Source organism: Eriocheir sinensis, chromosome 13 (genome assembly GCF_024679095.1).
Source record: "Eriocheir sinensis breed Jianghai 21 chromosome 13, ASM2467909v1, whole genome shotgun sequence".
NCBI classification, from domain to species: domain Eukaryota; kingdom Metazoa; phylum Arthropoda; class Malacostraca; order Decapoda; family Varunidae; genus Eriocheir; species Eriocheir sinensis.
In genome coordinates this window covers 11,562,407-11,581,411 of record NC_066521.1, presented here as the reverse complement: position 1 = coordinate 11,581,411, position 19,005 = coordinate 11,562,407, and positions in this window count along the sequence as shown.

Here is a 19,005-nt window from a genome sequence, read left to right as displayed (position 1 = left end):
ATCAACAAGAACATCATTAGGAACATGCGTAACGACATAAACAATCATCATCATCATCATTATCAACAACAACAGTAATAACGACTTTCAACAGTAATAGCCCTAATAAAAACAGTAATAAATAACAAATACAAAAAAAAAAGGTAGCGTGCAGATGTCAATGTATTTTTATTAAACAGGAAAGGTATTACGTATATTCTCCATTTTATTTATCTCTAAACAACCAAACCACTTTTTTTTTTCACTTTTATTGTTATTTATTTTTATTCGTCTACATTTGTTTTATAGTCCACGGTCTCCTGTCATACCTTTTTGTAATCATTCTTCTTAAACTTTTCCCACAATCCAAAGTCTATCATCCACCTTTTTTGTTTTCATTCTTCTTACACTTTTTCCACAATCCAAAGTCTATCATTCATTTATTTTATTTTATTTCTTTATATTCTCATTTGCACACTTTCCCTCCCTCGCCACATCCTCGCTTCCACATATTTTCATGTTATTTTTATATTATTCTTATACTAAATTATATGAAGCGCTACTCTAGGCATTCATTCACTACGGACGCCATCCTTTCCCCGACACCCACAAAGACACCCACACCGACACCCACCCATACTCTCACTGTCTCTACTCTCGCCCACACCTCCTCATCAGCAGTCTACCCTCACCAAAACATCGAAATGAACAGTATCTACATAACATTCCTTCCTCGCCTCGTCCTGCCATTTCCTTCCCTCCCGATCACTACCATTCCCTACCCTTTCACCCCACCCACTTTCCTACCATCACACGCCCACTCTCCCAGTCTACCCACGCAACACTCTAATTCTCTTCCCTCCCGACCCCTATCATTCCCTACCTTTTCGCCCCACCCACCTTCCTACCATCACACGGCTACTCTCCCTGCCTACCCACGCACCACTCTCCTACCCTTCCATCCCTACTACTACCACTTAACCCTTACCCTATCCACGCCCTACCTTCCCTCCCCACGTCTACCACTACCACCCACAACCTTTACACTTCTCATGCTCCCGACTCCTTCCCTTCCACCCCAATCCACTACAAGTCTCCCCACTACACTCTCAGACTAGTCACACCTTACCCTCCTTCCCTTCCCTCCCCTTCACTCCTACCCAATAACCTCTCAACCTACTCACGCCCCATACTTCTTCTCTCCCACCCCTCCCCACGCCCCCTCCAGCCCCAGAGCCGCCCACATAGCCACACACGGGAGACATAGGCCTAAACACACCTCGACGACACCTTTATCCCCAGCGATACAGAGAAAAGTCCCGAGATAAGACAGCCGAGCCAGCGGGAGGGCGCAGCTGGCGGAGACGTGCTGGAGGACCCGGGAAACCGCTGAGTGCTGAGCGGCGACCCGAGAACCTGCTTGTGTTGGCCCCGGGAGGATGAGGGTGACGCGAGGGTGATGTGGCGTGATGGGGTGCTTGGGGGGTGATGTGGTGCTTGGTGGTGATGGGGTGATATGGGGTGCTTAGATATGGGGTGCTTAGGGGTGATGGAGTGATGGGGTGCTTCGGAGTGATGGAGTGATGGGGTGCTTCGGAGTGATGGGGTGCTTAGGGGGTATTAGAGTGATGGGGTGCTTCGGAGTGATGGAGTGATGGGGTGCTTAGGGGGTGATAGAGTGATGGGATGCTTCGGGGAGGTGAATGGTGTGATGGGGGGTGACGGGTGGTCTTTTTGGATGTTTAAGTCACCCCAACGAATTTATGACACCGCCTGGAAAATATAATTGACTTGATCCTGGGGTGACGAGGATAATGGGGTGCTTAGGATTGAGTGGGGTACTTCTTGGATGCTTAAGTCCCCCCAAGGAACTTTTGTCACCCCCTGGAACATGCACTTTACCTGACACTGGGGTGATTACGGTGTAGGGTACGGGGGGGTTGAGTGGGTGCTATCCTATTTCGTTACCCCCTGGAAGATGCGACACAAGGCCCTGGGGTGAATGGGGTCTTGGGTGCTTTGGGGACGAGAGTCTTGCTCCCCGGGGTGATGGAGGGGGATTTCGGGGTAGTCTAAGAGTGCAACGGAGATGAGCAACGAGGCCACGCGCAGTTACAGCGTATAACCCCGACTTTGAGGGTGCCCTGCGGTGTCTGGGTGCTCAGGAGACGAGTGTGTGCTCTCAGCTGCTTAAGACATGCTGCAGATGCTCCAGTCCTGTCGAGGGTCACGTTGTCAGCCTTCCTGGAGGACGAGGGTGACATGAGGGCGATCCGAGGCTTGCCGGGGGCGTGGGTGCTTGGGAGACGAGTGTGTGTTCTCCCCGCTGCTCAAGACACGCTGCGGACGCTCTCAGCTTCTCGAGGGGCGCGGCACGAAGGGTTCTCGGGTCAAAGACATTCCTGGTTGGCACTCCTCCACGTGGCTCTCTCTGTGGTGCCATGGGCGGGGTACAAAGGGGCCACGTGGCATTCTTGAGGCATGAAGAAGCATTATATTTTCTTTATGCGTTCTAGAGATTATTGAGACATTTTGATTCTTCGTAAGGGTTTCATAAGGTCGACAAGGCATTCTAGTTCTTCGTGAGCCTCCCCAGACGACGTTCTTAACCGATGAAGACGTTTTATATGTTCTTTATGCGTTCTCGGGATCCTTAAAGGCATTCTGATTTTTCGTTATGGTTTCAAACGATCGACAAAGCATTCTAATTCTTCGTGAGCCTCTCCAGACGACATTTATGAATTATGAAGACGTGTTGTTAGTTGTTTATGTATTCTAGAGTTATTCAAGGCATCCAATCCTCTGTAAGGGGTTCAAGAGTTCGATAAGGTATTCTTATTCCTCGTGAGCCTCTCCAGACGACATTTATGAATTATGAAGACGTTTTGTTGGTTGTTTATGCGTTCTAGAGTTATTCAAGGCATCCAATCCTTTGTAAGGCTTTCAAGCGTTCTATAAGGTATTCTAATTCCTCGTGAGATTTCCAGACGCCTAAAGATTAACTCTGAACGACGTGAGGAAAGACTTGATAGTGAGAGGCATTCAAGACACGTCGACCGAGAGATCTTCTGACCCTGACGAGGCCTTCCAAACAGCCCTCAACGCCGGCCCTCAAGACATCAAAGAGCAATTCCACGCCACCAAAAGGCCATCGTGGACGTCTCGAGGACATTCAAGGCTCCCATCGGTTAGGTCCAAAGAGGTGCAGGGGAGGATGGACGCTCGAGGAGGCATTGAATCAGCGTTAAGCCTTCTGGGTGACTAATTAGAACCTGGGAGTATTTTTAAGGAGCGTGAACTATATTACCTGTCGTGTTCTTCAGGTGAATCAGGTGTTGTTTAGTATGTGTTTGTAGCTTAGAGAAAGACTTAAGAATTCAGTATGAGGTTGTGCTGATAAGAGAAGTAAGTGAGAAAAGAATATAAAGAAAAAAAGAGAAGGGAGGTTTGGAAAGGAGAGGAAGGGAATAGGAAGAAAAGAGAATAGAAAGAAGTAAGCAGACAGACAAAGAAGAATAGGAAAACAATTGAACCCACCAAAATGAATAAAAAAAACATGCTATAACCTCCTCCCCCCAAAAAAAGGTAAATGAAAAACAGTGAAGGGACGGGAGAACGAGGAAAGACAGGGAACAGGTAGGAATGAAAAGGACAGAGAGCAGTAACAAGACAGACATAGAAGAATAGGAAAAAAAATCTAACTCGCCAGACAGAAATACAAAAAAAAAAAAAAACTACAACTCCAAAATAAAAAAGAAAGAAATGGTAAAAGAGAAACCAAAATGAAGAAGCTTAAGAACGAAATGGTGTTAAGTCCATGCTCATTAAGGCGAAAAAGGAGAGAGTGAGCGAGAGCGAGAGAGAGCAAGAGCGAGAGCGAGAGCGAGAGCGAGAGAGAGAGAGAGAGAGAGAGAGAGAGAGAGAGAGAGAGAGAGAGAGAGAGAGAGAGAGTATAATATGAAGAAAAATGAGAAAATGGGGGAAAAAGGGAAGGAGAAAAAAACGACACAAAACAAAAGTACAAAAGAAAGAAGGGAGAAAGGAATGAGAAGCAAATTAAAGAAAGGGAAGAAAATAGAAGAAAAGGAAGGAGAAAGGGGAAAGGAAACAGGAAACGAAGAAAAGGGAGAAACAAAGAGAAAGAGAGGAGGAAAAAGAAGAAGGAAATAATACGTAAAGGGAGGTAACGAGGAAAGAAAGAGAGAGGAAAAAGAAAGAGGAAGGAAAAGAGAAGAAGACAAGGAAGGTGGCAACGAGACGACTCCAAAGACCAGGGAAGACTTGCAAGGGTGTGAGGGTCAGTGGCCTTAAGACCTCTTAGAATACTGGCTGAGAGGGGACCCGGGCGGCAGAGGGGAGATACAGGAGGAGTTCACGGAAGGGGGAAAGGGGTGTGGGTGAGGGGGGTGAGGGGGGCGAGGCGCTGTGTGAGGGTGATTGGAGGGGCAGTGGGCTGTGAGGAAAGGCTGAGGAAGTGGAAGGAAGGAAGGAAGGAAGGAGGCGAAGGAAGTGGCCGAGTCAACTGGGAAAGGATGGGAGCTTGTGTGTGTGTGTGTGTGTGTGTGTGTTATCGGGGTTGAGAGAGAGAGAGAGAGAGAGAGAGAGAGAGAGAGAGAGAGAGAGAGAGAGAGAGACAGAAGAGATAAAGAAACAGACGGACAAACAGATAAACAAGGACACACACACACACACACACACACACACACACTGACACACACACACACACAGGGAGGGAGTAAGAGGGGGAGGGGGGAGGTAAGATCCAAGTAGCTCACGTAGGCTTTGTGTGAGACGGAGGAAAGATTTGGCGGGTCGCAGGGCCTAAACACACAGATTTCGGGGGGTGGCCAGGGGGGGGAGGGGGGCGAGGGGGGAAGGGGGGCAAGGGGGGCGCCGCTCCAGCCTGTTTGCCTCGCCCGGCCACACGTCATCCCGCTGTTTTTTTCCCCGGTTTCCGCCTCTCATCTCTGTCCACAGATGAAGTTGTGTTTTTTTTCCTTTCCTATCCATCCATCGGCTTATTTCGAGTGTCTGTGTGTGTGTGGGGGGGGGGGGGGTGAGGGGGTGACTGGGTGGGGGGGGGGAGTGGTTGTGTGACTGTGTGTGTGTGTGTGTGTGTGTGTGTGTGTGTGTGTGTGTGTGTGTGTGTGTGTGTGTGTGTGTGTGTGTTGAGGGGTTCCATTCACATTTTTCCTGCTTATTTATTGTTAGTCTGTCTGTCCCTCAGTGATCCGTTTTCGCTTAGTATTTTCAGGTTTTGTTCGATTCATTTGCTTCGTCATTATTTTTTTTTCACCTTCCCGCCGAACTATTTTATGTGCGTTTGTGGGAATCGATCCTTTTTTTTTTATCTATTGTTTTAAGTTCTTCAGTCATGAGTTTTCGTTTAATGTATTTCTGTTTTTATTTGAGTTATTTGCTTTGTCATTATTTTTTTCTCTCTCGTCGACTTATTTTTTTTTGTGTTGGGGGAATCGATCCTCTTTTTGTCTATTGTTTTAAGTTCTTCAGTCATGAGTTTTCGTTTAATATATTCTGGTTTTATTTGAGTTATTTGCTTTGTCATTATTTATTCTACCTCGTCGACTTGTTTTTTTTTTGTGTGTTGGGGGAATCGATCCTTTTTTAACCTTTTTTTTTTGTTATTCGGTAATGCGTTTTTCGTTTAATATTCTCTCGTTTTGTTTTATTTGGTCAACTCTCATTATCTTTATCCCTTCTCGTCAGCATTTTTCGTTTGGATTTCAGGGGATACATATTTTCTTTGGTCTTTTCATAGTTTTCTCTCTTTCAGTATCGAGTTTTATTTTAGTATATTCTTGCTTTGCTTTATTTTGTCTATCATATCTTTATCCTTTCATCCTTGCTTTGCTCTATTTTGTCTATCATATCTTTATCCTTTCATCCTTGTTTTGCTCTATTTTGTCTATCATATCTTTATTCTTTCATCCTTGATTTGCTCTATTTTGTCTATCGTATCTTTATCCTTTCATCCTTGCTTTGCTCTATTTTGTCTATCATATCTTTATCCTTTCATCCTTGCTTTGCTCTATTTTGTCTATCATATCTTTATCCTTTCATCCTTGCTTTGCTCTATTTTGTCTATCATATCTTTATCCTTTCATCCTTGCTTTGCTCTATTTTGTCTATCGTATCTTTATCATTTCATCCTTGCTTTGCTCTATTTTGTCTATCATATCTTTATCCTTTCATCCTTGCTTTGCTCTATTTTGTCTATCATATCTTTATCCTTTCCCTCTCTGCTTTATTTTGTCTATCATATCTTTATTCTTTCATCTTTGCTTTGCTCTATTTTGTCTATCATATCTTTATCCTTTCATCCTTGCTTTGCTCTATTTTGTCTATCATATCTTTATTCTTTCATCCTTGCTTTGCTCTATTTTGTCTATCATATCTTTATTCTTTCATCTTTGCTTTGCTCTATTTTGTCTATCATATCTTTATCCTTTCATCCTTGCTTTGCTCTATTTTGTCTATCATATCTTTATCCTTTCCCTCTCTGCTTTATTTTGTGTATCATATCTTTATCATTTCATCCTTGCTTTGCTCTATTTTGTCTATCATATCTTTATTCTTTCATCCTTGCTTTGCTCTATTTTGTCTATCATATCTTTATCCTTTCCCTCTCTGCTTTATTTTGTGTATCATATCTTTATCATTTCCCTCTCGTCGCCTAACTCCGCGTGGGTGTGTTGTTGCCGTTTCTACTCTTTTATATTTCTTTTCGTTTCTGGTCTAATTTGGTCTGGTGTATGTAAAACCCTTTCCCAGTCCCTTCCTCTTCGTTACACCCTCCTTGCGTTCTCCTAAAGCCCCGTAAACCATTCTGTAAACCCCTTTCTGAGTCACACACACCCCGTCACAGCCTCCCTTCCTTCCCTCCTTCCTTCCTTCGCCTTCCCTTATCACAGACCTCCTCCTCCCTTCCTTCCTTCACGTCCATCACAGACACCCTCTTCCCTTCCCTCCTTCATTCCTTCCTTCCTTCGCTCCCTTCATCTCACACACTCTTCTCCCTTCCTTCCTTCCTTCCTGGTATGCATGCATTTTGTGGGTTCTTTTGCCGTTATTTAAAACAGCGTAATCAAAACTGAATTACTTTACGTTTTATAGTCGTCATTATCTTAAGTCTTGAGAGATTAAGTATCAACAAAATTATATTCTTTTGCTATGTTCGCTTACGTATGAGAGCGTTGTGGTTTGGTTATTCTCAGCCTTCATTATTTCAACCAGCGATCAAGTCCAGGCCTTTACGAATATCAAATCACGGAAACAAAGGGAAAGAAGACACCGAGCCAGAATTATGCAGACGGTCTCATTATTTCAGGAGGAGAAGGAAGAAAACTATCGGCAATACTGAATAAATAAAAACATGAGTGCGACATTGCTTTTTGCTGTCTTCGATGAGTGAGGAGGGAAATATCTTCAGAAATAACTAATCACGAAAAAAAGCCACGAAAAATTGATGACCACAAAAAAAATGAAAGGGTACGAAAATAAAAAGGTCGTTGGAATTAAAGAAGGGAACATTATGCTTTACATCCATTACCCTCATCATCATTAACTCGAAAAACAAAACCTTGCGGATGTTGAATTAGAGACAGGAGAAGACCACGAGACTAAGAGAACATTCGCAGGAAACACTATTAACGAATACACTTGACGAATATTACGCGAGACAAGGAAATGAACGCCTTCCTTTAGATTTCGCTGTCCGTTTCTACTATATCATATTTTTTTTCGATTCTGGTCTAATTTGGTTCAACTGTCATATATGTCGGTCCTTTATCATGCATTTTGTGGGTTCTTTCGCCGTTATATAAAACAGTGCAATCAAAACTGAATTACTTTACGTTTTACAGAAAGTTTTGGACAATATTAGTCTTAGCATATATTGTACTCATTCTAAATAAAGAAATAAAAATTTTAAGTGTCCGAAAGAAGGAACATTAATAGAAAGAAATGCGGAAATGAAGGCATCGGACAACGCTCTCTTTTGCATCCACGGGCCTCGTTTTTTTTTTTTTTTACAGCAGAGGAGACAGTTCAAGGGCGTAAAAAAAAGAAAACAATAATGAAAAAAAAAGCCCGCTACTTACTGCTCCTTATAAATCAAATAATAACCAAGAAAAGGAAAACAACGATGGGATTTTTTTCTTTGCATATATTGTCCTCACGAGCATCAAATAAACAAGGAAGTGAGTGTCAGGTTTTTGTTTGGTGTTTGGTGAAAGCCTCTCTTAATATTCAGTCATAAAAGAATACGAATACTGATTAATATAAAAAGAGAAAGATCGAGACGGCATTTCTCGTTGCATTTCCTCTCCTCATTAACCGCTCTGAAGAAAAAAAAGTAATCACGCATATAGGTCCCAGGAAGGAAGACATTAAAAAGCCTAAAACAACTGAACTTAATATTCCGCGTCCTCTTCGTCATTCCCCAAAAAAGAAAAAAAAGAAAATATAAATCCCAAGATACAGAAAAAAGAAATAACTTAAAACACATATCTTGCCATTTTCCATCCTCTTCCTTCTCAATACTAATAAAAAAAATATTAAACTCTAGAAAAAAAAATGGCTTAGACCACAACTTATATCATCCTGCGCCCATCACGTCATTAAAAAAAAAAAAGTTTGACGACTATCGAACCCCGGGCCGTGGGCAGCGCGGGGCGGGAGGGAGGCCTTCCGCCGCGACGGTCGGTAATTGCGGCATCGGCGGTGCCTCCAAACAATGGTAATTAGACGCCCCGTTGAATGGCTTCCGTTCGCTCAGCTTCCCGGACTCACTCGCACACCTGTTTGGCTCTACCTGTCCGCCCCGCACGCTCATCACCCTCACTCAATAATTATCTTACATGCTTACCTGTTGCCTGTCATACCTCATCTACATTATGTCATGCACACCTGCTTACCCCTACCTGTCGGCCACGCACGCTCATCACCTTCGCTTATTAATTAGCTGTGATGCCTACCTGTTACCTGCTCTGCTTCTACATGATGATATGCTGATCGATTTGGCTTTACCTGTCGGTCAAGGTATGCTCCTTACCCTCACTCATTAATAACCTGTGATGCCTCCCTGCTATGCTTCCTCTACATTATGTTATGATCATCAGTTTGCCTCTACCTGTCGGTCATGGTAAGCTCATCCCGTTCACTCATTACGCTATGCTCACCTTCTACCTGCTGTGCTTATGTCATGCTTACGTTATGCTTATGATATTTGTTAGGCTTCCTCTACATGCGAGTTTTCGATGTATATATTGTGTACCTACTGCTGCCTAATGAGTTTTTTATTTTATTTTTTTATAGTTTTCTAAGTAATTTTTTTGTTATTATCACATATATGCTATTCCTTTATTTTTATTTTTATTTTTTTTACAGTAAAGGAAACAGTCAAGGGCAAAAAAGAAAAGAAAAAAGAAAACAATAATGAAAAAAAAAAGAGATTAAGAGGGGTGGCCAAAAGAGAGGTCAATTTCGGGAGGAAACTTAATATCTTGTACTTTCCCAACCCGCGGTAATTGTTCATACTCCCAGACGGCTTATGAGTTAACGCGTTATTAATTATCATTGTTATCGCTGTTTTTCGGTCACTTTTCATCTTTTTTATATTTTTGCATCATTCTACCTCATTATGTTTTATTTTAGAGATGGCGATCATGTATATTTTGTGTCAGTTTTTTCTTTTCCCCTTATTATTTTTTCCTACTATCTTTTTGTATATGCATTCTCAGTTATTTATCACTTCTTGTTCTGCAATGTTTTTTCGAACTATCTTTTTGTATAAGTATTCTCAGTTATTTATCACTACTTGTTCTGCAATGTTTTTTCCAACTATCTTTTTGTATAAGTATTCTCAGTTATTTATCACTACTTGTTCTGCAATGTTTTTTCGAACTATCTTTTTGTATAAGTATTCTCAGTTATTTATCACTACTTGTTCTGCAATGTTTTTTCCAACTATCTTTTTGTATAAGTATTCTCAGTTATTTATCACTACTTGTTCTGCAATGTTTTTTCCTACTATCTTTTTTGTATAAGCATTTTCAGTTATTTATCACTAGTTGTTCTGCAATGTTTTTACTTCTAAGGAATGGTTTTATTATTGTTACGCCTTCCATTCAGCATTCTGCACCGTCTGACCTCCTTAGTTTTTCGTCCATTCATACAATAGTAAATATTTATAGATCTACTTTTATGATTTCGCAATTCTAGTTCTTTTCTTTTCTTCTATCCTTTTATTATATTTCGTTCCTTCCCTTTTCTTCTTCTTGCCCTTCGTATTTTTTTCTTTTTCTTCCTCCAGATCCTTCTCTTTTTCTTCTTTCGTTTATTCTTCTTCCTTTCTTCTTTTTACTGCTTCTGCTTACGTTGGTTCCATTTTGTTATTGGCGCCTCGTACCTCTCCATACTTCCTCGCATTTCTATTCAGTAATGTTGTGTGACCATTCCCGCGCAATAACCTGATGGACACTCCGGGACAGCGCCGCGCATGCTGGTGTTCGCACGTTGGTGACACGAAATGACGCGCGGGCACTCTCAGATATACGTTTTAGGGGATGATGACGATGATGATGATGCTGATGTTAATAATGATGATGATAATGATGATGATGATAATGATGATGATGATGATGATGATGATGATTTGCGGTTCCCATGCACTAATATGATGAAGTGATAAAATAAAAGATACCTGACAAATACACTTAATCGCCATCCCAATAAGAAAGAATTAATGAATAAGCAGAATGATGAAAAAGTGAGGGAAAAAAAGAAAAACTGACACAAAATATACATGACTGCCATCTCGAAAAGAAAATATAATGGAGGTAGAATGATGAAACAATCCAAAAAAATATAAAACTGAAAAAAAACCTATTTGATATACATAAAAAACATAGTGAATCAATATATATCATTAAGAAAGGTAAATAAACGAGAGTAAAATTTATGAACAGGTGAGTGAATATTAATATATGAATCATTACTCATCAATATACCCCAAATATGGGTTAGTACAAAACACATCAGGTGAGGTGAATCAAATTAGCAAAAAGTTATTAATTCAGTTACCAACCTACCTGTCAACCTTTCAACGAACAAACTTTTCCCAGCGTTACTTCTTTGTCTCTTAAGTTCATCTCTCCTCCACAGCTTGGTCTAACTTGCTCGACCTTTCTCGCACAGTAACTTCATTATCTCAACATTGCACGGATTTTACCAAACTATCAGATGTTTATTATATTCCGCGTATTTTCCAAGCCACCAGTAACCTCACGTATTTTTCTCTTTCTTTTTGATCTTTTACTTCTATTTATTCTACTCCTCCTTCTCTTCCTCCTCCTTTTCTTTCTTCTTTTCTACTTTTCCTCTTCCTTCTTTGTATTCTATCCTTTACTTTTCTCTTTCCATTTCCTTTTTCATTCCCCTACTTATTTATTCTACTCCTACTTCGCTTCCTCCCTTCCCCTTTCCCTACTTTTCCTTCAAGTATTATCCCGGGGAAGTAAGTATTTTTTGGAGAAACAAGAAGGAAAAAAAGGAGGAGAAGGAGAAACAAAACAAAACAAAACAAAAAACATACAATCATTTATTCTTAAGTTGATACGTTTTCCTGTAGTCTGTGTTTAGTTATAGAAGGAATTTAGCATTTTTCCCATAACTGTATATTCTTTAACATGTATATTCGTGTTTTCCAAGGCGTCTTTGTCTCTCTCCTTTCTCTGTTCCGTAACCTTTTATCTCCATCTTTTTCTATCATTCATTTTGTGCGCCTTTCACTGTGCGTCTGTTCTCCTGTTCTTATCTCTGCTCTCTCTCTCTTCCTTTCTTTTGTCCCGTAACCTTTTTTCTTCCTCTTCTTTTTCTTTCTGTCATTTTGTTTGTCTTTCGCTGTGCGTCTGCCTGTCTGTCTTTATCTGTCTGTCTTCTTTTCTTCTGTTCCGTAATCTTTTTCTTCCTCTCCCTTTTTCTTTCTGCCTTTCTGTTTGTCCATCACTGTGCGTCTGTCCGCTTGTCTTTGTCTATCTGTCTTCCTATCTTCTTCCTCCATTCTTATTTTTCCTTTTCTCTTTCTCTTCCTTTTCCTCATTTTCCTCCTTTGTTTTCCATTGTTTTTCTTTTATATTTTTTTTCTTTCACTCTTCCACTTATTCTTCTGCTGCTTCGTTTCCTACTTCTCCTCTTCGTCCTTCCATTTTCCTCTTCCTCTTTATCCGCCTCCTCCTCCTCTTCCTCCTCTCCTCTCCTCGCCTCCTCTCCTTCCTCCTTTTTTTCTTCTCTTTCACTTTCCCTCATTTTCCTATTTTGTCTTCTATTGTTTTTCTCTGATATATTTTTTTCTTTCACTTTTCCACTTATTTTTCTGCCTCGTTTCCTCCTTCTTCTCTTCGTCCTTCCCTTTTCCTCTTCCTCTTTATCCCCTTCCTCCTTCTCTTCCTCCTCTCCTCTCCTCGCCGACCTCTCTTACCTCTCTCACGTTCCCTCCAAAACCCCAATTCATTTTCCCTTCACACCATCTCACGCACCCTAACATTCCCTCGCCTCACTTCCCCTCACCCTCTCCCCTCCCCTAACCCTCACCTTCTCCTCTTACACTCCCCACTTCCAGTCTCCCCTCCTCCCTTCAGTTTCCTTCCCTTTCCCTTTTTCTGTTCTCCTTACTTCCCGTTTTTCTCATCCTTTCATTCCCTTTTTCTCATTGCCTCATACTTTCCTTTCACTTCCATTCACCATCTCCCCTCCTCTAAACCTCACCTTCTCCTCTTACACTCCCCAGTTCCCTTCCCCTCCCCTCAGGTTCCTTCCCTTTCCCTTTCTCTGTTCAACTTCCCGTTTTTCTCATCCTTTCACCCCCTTTTTCTCAGACTCATACTTTCCTTTCACTTCCCTCACGCTCTCCCCTCCCCTAACCCTCACCTTCTCCTCTTACACTCCCCAATTCCCGTCTCCCCTCCTCCCTTCAGTTTCCTTCCCTTTCCCTTTTTCTGTTCTCCTTACTTCCCGTTTTCCTCATCCTTTCATTCCCTTTTTCTCATTGCCTCATCCTTTCCTTTCTCTTCCATTCACCATCTCCCCTCCTCTAAACCTCACCTTCTCCTCTTCCATCCTCTCAGTTTCTCCTTCCCTTAAACTTACTTACTTTCTTACTCCCTTATCCTCTTTCATTCCCTTCCCTTTATTTTCCCCTCCCCTAACCCTCACTTCCTTCTCTTACATCCCTTAGCTCCATTCCCCTCCCCTTACTTTGTCCTCACTTCAACTTTTCCTCATCCTCTCGTCCCCTTTTTCTCATCCTCTCATACTTTCCTCCCACTTTTCCTCAGTTTCCCTCACTATCCACCCTCACGCCCTGCTTTTCCTCAGTTCCCTTATCTCTATTCTCCTCACTGCCTCTATTCTTCCTCCTCCCTCTCCCTTCATCACCTCCTCATCTCTCTCTTCATCGTTGCTCTTCAGTTCGTCAGAGAATGGACAGAAAATAGACGACGAGAGGAAGGAGAAGAGGAGGAGGACAAGTAAGGCAATGAGGTTAAAAGAGGATGAGGGAAACGGGCAGAAAGAGGATGAGGAAAAAAGAATGGGGATCATATGCCCTCTAATACGAAGAGGAAAAAAAGAAGAGAAAAGGAGGAAAAGAAAGAAGGAAGGAAACAAAGAAAAGAGAGAGAGAGAGAGAGAGAGAGAGAGAGAGAGAGAGAGAGAGAGAGAGAGAGAGAGAGAGAGAGAGAGAGAGAGAGAGAGAGAGGAGGAGGAGAGGAGGAGGAAGATGAAATAAAGGATGGGAGAGAAAGGAGGGAAATTAGAGAGAGGGCGATGACGCAGAGGTAGCTGGAGAAGTATGTGAAGGGGGAAAGGAGTTAAACAGGAGGAGGAGGAGGAGGAGGCGGCGGAGGAGGAGGGAGGAGAGGAGGAGGAGGAACAAAGGAAAACATGAGGGCCAGGTAATAGAATGCGTGGTGACATATAATAAGGTTACTCCCTCTCGTTGCCAAGGCTCTCCCACAGAACATAACTTTCCCTCGCCCGCACGTGAGGGTGAAGGGGAGCAGGAAGGAAGAGGCTCCACACACCATCTCCTCGGTTTTATCGGGACGAAATTTTGATTGTGAGTTTATTATGTCATTGTTTTTTGTTTTTTAGTTTTTTTACAGCAGAGGAGTCAGTTCAGGGGCATATAAAAGGGAAACAAATGTGAAAAAAAGCCTGCTACTCACTGCTCCTAAAGAGAGTTAGAGGAGTGGTTTTTATCTTATGTATTCTATGTTTGGAAGGCTTTTGTCAGTAGCATACAATGATAATGGCAGTCTATATCACTCCTATTAACAAAGAAAGAAGGAATGACACTACTCGCTGATTGGAAGACTCATTAACAAATCTTAGCGAGAAAAGTGAAGGAAGTCTCGCGGTTAATTCAAACACGACTGAGCGTTACAAGCGGAGGTTAGGATGTATTGATGGAGATTTTTTCACTCATTATTTTTGCCTTTAAGCCGCCTCCTTTAATGTTAGAATAGCAAATAACGAGTCCTTATGACTAGTTATGAGGGAAAGGAAAAGAGGAAAGCAGAAAAGAGGAGGAAGAGGGAAAGAGGAGGAAAAAAGGAGAGGAAAAAGAGGAGGAAGAGGGAAAAGAGGAGGAAAAGGAAAAGAGGAGGAAAAGGAGGAAAAGAGAGGAGAAAAGAGAGAGGAAAAGAGGAGGAAGAGAGGAAAGAGGAGGAGGAAAAGGGAAAAAGAAGAGGAAAAGAAGAGGGGAAAAGGAGGAAGAGGGAAAAAGAGGAAGAGAGGAAAAAGAGGAGGAAGAGGAGGAAAAGAGGAAAAAGAGAAAGAGGGAAAAAAGGAAGAAAGGGAAAAAGAGGAGGAAAAGGGAAAAGATGAGGTAGAGGGGAAAAAGAGGAGGAAAAGGGAAAAGAGGAGGAAGAGGGAAAAGGAAGGAAAAGAGAAAGAGGGAAAAGATGAAGAGGGGAAAAGAGGGAAAAAGAGGAAAGGAAAAGAGGAAGAAGAGAGGGAAAAGAGAGAGAAGAGGAAAAGAGGAAGAGGGAAAAAGAGGAGAAGAGGGGAAATGAAAGGAGGAAGAGGGGAAATTGAGGAGGAAAAAGGGAAAAAGAGGAGGAAGAGGGGAAAATGAGGAAAAAGAAAAATGAAGATGAGGGGAAAAAGAGGAGGAAAAGGGGAACAGAGGAAAAAATGAGAAAGAGGAAAAAGAAAAAGGAGGAAAATGAAAAAGAGGAAAAGTGAGGAAAATGGGAAGAGAGGAAAGAAAAAGAGGAGGAAGAGGGGAAAAGGGAAGAGGAGAAGAGGAAAAGAAGGGAAGATGGGAAAGAGGAGGGGAAACAGAGGAAAAAGATAGGAAGAAAACAGAAAAAGACGAAAAGCTGAAGAATGAAATAAAAGGAGGAAGAAGGAGAAAAGAGAAAAAGGGGAAAAAGAGGAGGCAGAGAGGGAAAAGAAAAGGGAAGAGAGAAAGAAGAGAAAGAAGGAAAAGGGGGATGAGGAGAAATGGGGATAAACAGGAGGAACAGGGATACAAAAAGAAAAGAGAGAAAAAGATGAAGAGGAGATATATAGAATAAAGAAAAAAAATGTGAGAAAGAATAGATAAGAGGAAGAAGGGAAAAAAGAGTAAGAGGGGAAAAAGAGGAAAGAGAGGAAGGGGAAAAAGAAGAGAAAAACAAAACAAAATGCGAGGAAGGAAGGATAAAAAGAGGGAGAGGTGAAAAAATGACAGAGCGAGGATGAAAAAGCTTGATAAAATAATGAGAGCTTAAAGAAATGATGAAAAAGGTTGAAAAACGATGAAAAAGCATGAAAATATGATGAACAAGCTTGAATAAATGATGAAAAAGCTTGAAAAAATTATGAAAAAGCTTAAAAAATGATGAATAGGTTGATAAAACGAAGAAAAAGCTTGAAATATGATGAAAAGGTTTGAAAAAACGATAAAAATGCTTGAAAAAATGATGAAAAAGCTTGTAAAAATGATGAAAAAAGTTGAAAAAACGATGAAAAATCTTGAAAAATGATGAAACAGCTTGAAAAAACGATATAAAAGCATGAAAAACGAAGAAAAAGCTTAAAAAAACGATGAAAAAGCTTGAAAAAACGATGAAAAAGCTTGAAGAAAATGGAGTAACTTTCGCATGATTAAAATGTGTTTGGATTTGTTTGTTTTCGTGTTTCTTTTGTAGTTTGTAAGTTTATTTTGCTTTACTATTTTTCATTTTTTTCCTCATCTCTTGTCTTTATTTCTTTTACATGCTCTTTCTTTATTTCTGTCATTTTTATTCTTCTTATTTACTTTCATTTCTTCTTTTACTATATTTTTCTTTTCTCTCTCGTATCTTCTTCACCTTCACGCTTCTTCTTCTTTCTTTCTTTTTCTCTCATGTTCAACTTAATTAAACTTCCTACCTTTAGGACCATATTGTCGGTGTTAAGATAATGAGGAGAGAGGAGAGAGAGAGAGAGAGAGAGAGAGAGAGAGAGAGAGAGAGAGAGAGAGAGAGAGAGAGAGAGAGAGAGAGAGAGAGAGAGAGAGAGAGAGAGAGAGAGAGAGAGAGAGAGAGAGAGAGAAACTTCAATAAGAAATAAAGCGAGCGCCCCCAAACGTACACCGCCAAACTTATAATCACATCAAATCATTCCTTCCTCGCACCCTCCACCTCCTCCTCCTCCTCCTCCTCCCCTTCTGCTCCTTCTTCCTCTTCTTCCTCCTCCTTCGCTTCATTAAATATTACATCTCCAGTGACTATAACGAAAATAGAGCTACAATCGCTTCAGCCTTCCGTTAATCAAGATCTTTCACAGTTTTCCCTTAAAGATTAATGATAACGTATCTACATATAAAGAAATGAAGCCATGAAATTAATTGAATGGTTTGCAAAAATGTATTGATGAAAAGAACTTTATCATATTGCTTTTTTTTTTGCCTTCTGTAAACTAACCTTTCCAACAGTTTTCCCTTGTCAAGAATTGAAAACATGAAAATATATAAAGAAATCAAGTCATGAAATGTTAAAAAATGGTATATTAAAAGTTATTAGAGTAAAGAATCTAATTTTATTGACTTTTTCCATTTATAAACAAACACTTAAAAATTTTCACTAAAAGAAATATGATAAACTGTAATTGTATATAGAAACTAAGCCTCAGAATGTTGAAGAATGATTCATTTTACTTTTTTCCATTTATAACCTAACATTTTAGCAGGAGAGGATCTGAAGGATGAATCAAAACATGTAAATATGTAAAAATACAAGCCATGCAATGTTAAAAAAATGATTTACACAAATATACGTAAAGAGGTAACATTACGCCTTTTCCTTCTATATACCAAAATACGTACACCAAAAGGTTAAAAATAACAACAACAAAAAACTTCATTCACATATTCCCGGGGTATTCTCTCCCTCCTACACCAACCACTCCATATGTCATTTCAAGATTGCCAGCACTACTTAACTAATGTATTGTACAGGAAAGATAAAAACAATTATGATATTTTTCCTCCTTTAGGACAAAACGAAATAAGGAAATAAGTGAATGCTAAAAGAACGAGGTTGAATCATAAGTTATTTTTCCCATGGATGAACACAGAAGAAACAAAGTGTGGGAAATATGAAGCTAACATGATTTTTTCCCTCCTCAGAAGGCGAAATGAAGTAAGGAACTATGTAACTATAAGAATGGCGACAAAATAAAAAGTAAGAGTTTGCTCATGAATAAAAAAAATACACAAGGAGGAAACGTGTAGGAAAAAATAAATGCGATCTGCTCCACCTCCAAAGACAAAGGAAACAGGGAAATAAGTATGTAGAAAAAAAAACAAGGCAAAATAAATACGAAGTTCCATCCCATAAATAAAAATAATAAAGAGCTTACAGCATAAAAACAATAAATCATAAAAAAACAATACGCATTTTTTCTTCCCTATCTCAAAAACAAAACAAAAACTAAAGAAGTAAATGTAAAAGTAATAAAAACGAGTGACTATGAACAGAATTTAAAGGAGAAAAATATACATAAAAATAATACAAAAGAATAACTGTGAACATAAATCGAATAAAAAAGTAAATAGAAAAGTAATGAAAATGAGTGACTGAACAGAATTTGAACGAAAGAAGTAAATAGAAAAAGCAATAAAAATGAGTGACTGAACAGAATTTGAACGAAAGAAGTAAATAGAAAAGTAATGAAAATGAACGACTGAACAGAATTTGAACGAAAGAAGTAAATTGAAAAGAATGAAAATGAGTGACTGAACAGAATTTGAACGAAAGAAGTGAACAGAAAAATAATGAAAATGAACGACTGAACAGAATTTGAACGAAAGAAGTAATAGAAAAAAAAACAATAAAAATGAGCGATTACGAACACAAACCGAACAAAAGAAGAACAAAAAATTAACAAAAAATAACTATGAACATAATTTGAAACACGAAAATATAAAACAAATAAAAAATGATAACTAATAAAAATGATAAGTAAACATAAAAGCAATAAAAATGAACGACTATGAACACAAACCGAACAAAATAAGTGAATAACAAAAAGTAATAAAAATAACTGAACATATTTTGAAAGACGAAAATATAAAACTACTATAAAATGATAACAATGAACAAACTTTCTAATAATCAACTTTATGCCTAAAATCGAAGAGGCTTGCAAGTTGCCTTTTTTTGTATTTTTAAGAGGGGTGTGAGGGGAGCAGTCTTAAGGGATCACAAAGGGGAGGAAAAAGGGAAAGAAAAGGGGGAGTTAGAGGGAAGGAAAAAGAAAATGAAGGTTGGGGGGGTGACTCTGCCATCCCTCCTGGTCCCAGTTGGCAGGGTAACTAACTTAGGGTCTCAAGGGGTGGGAGGGAAAGGGGAAGGGAGAAGGTAAAGGGAGGAGGTGAGTGGAGGGAGAGAGGGAGCAAAGTGGTAGATGTAATGATGAAGGTGTAGAGGGAAGAGAAGATGATGAAGAAAGATGGTAGAAGGAAGACAAGCAGGA